The 1,770-nt window shown below is 39.5% G+C and overlaps 1 pseudogene; it reads right to left on the reverse strand.

Moving 5' to 3' along the window:
• Positions 1-857: 857 nt before the first annotated feature.
• Positions 858-1,770, reverse strand: LOC120852845 (annotated as a pseudogene).

Genomic DNA, 1,770 nt, shown 5'->3' on the forward strand with positions numbered 1-1,770 from the left:
ACGAGAAATACTGGGCTGGATAAAGCACAAGCTGGAATCAAGATTGTCAGGAGAAATATCAATAACCTCAGATATGCGGATGACACCACCCTTATGGAGGAAAGTGAAGAAGAACTAAAGAGCCTCTTAATGAAAGTGAAAGAGGAGAGTGAAAACATTGGCTTAAATCACAACATTCAGAAACTAAGATCATGGCATCTGATCCCATCAGTTTGTGGCAAATAAATGGGAAACAATGGAAACAGTAATAATCTCTGACTTTAATTTTTGAGCTCCAAAATCACTGCAAATGTTGACTGAAGCCATGAAATTAAAAGACGCTTACTCCTTGGAAGGAAAGTTATGAACCACCTAGACAGAATATTGAAAAGCAGAGATATTACTTTGCCAACAAAGGTCCATCTTGTCAAGGCTATGGTTTTTCCAGTAGTCATGTATGGATGTGAGAGTTGGACTATAAAGAAAGCTGAGTGCCAAAGTATTGATGCTTTTGAACTGTGGTGTTGGAGAAGATTTTTGCGAGTCCCTTGGACTACAAGGAGATCCAACCAGTCCATCCTAAAGGAAATCAGTCCTGAATATTCATTGGAAGGACTGATGCTGAAGCTGAAACTCCAATATTTTGGCCACTTGATACGAAGAACCAACTCACTAGAAAAGACTCCGATGCTGGGAAAAATTGAAGGCAGTAGGAGAAGGGGACGACAGAGGATGAGATGGTTGGATGTCCATCACCCCTTAGATTGACATGAGTTTGAGTAAGCTCCAAGAATTGGTGATGGACAGGGAGGCCTGACATGCTGCAGTCCATGGGGTTGCAAAGAGTCGGACACAAGTGAGTGACTGAACTGAACTGATAACATTTTCATACTTTTTTTCATAGCACTTATTACATCCCTATTTCTTAGACTATAAATAAAGGGTTTAATAAAGGAATAACTAGACTATAAAAAATAGCAAGGGTTATATCTTTATCTTCGTCATTAACTGAATTTGGTCGCACATACATGAAGAGAAGGGAACCATAGAATATTGAGACAGAGAGAAAGTAGGATGCACAAGTAGAAAAGGCAAAGCCTTTGGATTTCATTTTTAAAATCATGAAAAGGATGAAAAATTAAGAGATTATTACTGTGATAATAGTGAAGTTTGAAAGTGACCCTGCAATGATAAATAACATTAATTCATTGATATTAGGGTCTACACAGGAGAGTCTGTATAATGGAAGAACATCACAAAAAAAGTGGTTGATTTGATTAGACCTACAGAAAGTTAGTCTAAACAAAAACCCTGCATGAATCATGGGGTGCAGGTTTCCAACTATATAGGCCCCTGTGGTCATCTGAATGCAGAGTTTCTTTGACATCATGGTGTAGTACTGCAGTGGTTTGCAGATGGCCACACAGCGATCATAAGCCATTTTTGCCAGGAGAAAGCCATCTGTAGTTTCAGCAAGGCAGAGACAATAGAATTGTGCCATGCATTCATACAGAGAAAACATTCTGTCTTTGGAAAAGAGGTTCTGTAGCATCTTTGGGTTAATAATGGCACTGGAGCAACAGGAATCCATCAGAGCGAGATTCCCCAGGAAGATGTACATTGGTGTGTGAAGACGATGCTCTGTAACTATATCACCAGGCCAAGATTTCCCACCGTGGTGATCAAATAGATAGTAGGGAACACCAGAAACAGAAGGGTCTTCAGCTCTGGATGATCTGTAAATCCTATCAAGATAAATACTGTTGTCAAGGATTGGTTATACTCAGTCAT

The sequence above is a fragment of the Oryx dammah genome, unplaced genomic scaffold (assembly GCF_014754425.2).
Source record: "Oryx dammah isolate SB20612 unplaced genomic scaffold, SCBI_Odam_1.1 HiC_scaffold_2, whole genome shotgun sequence".
NCBI classification, from domain to species: domain Eukaryota; kingdom Metazoa; phylum Chordata; class Mammalia; order Artiodactyla; family Bovidae; genus Oryx; species Oryx dammah.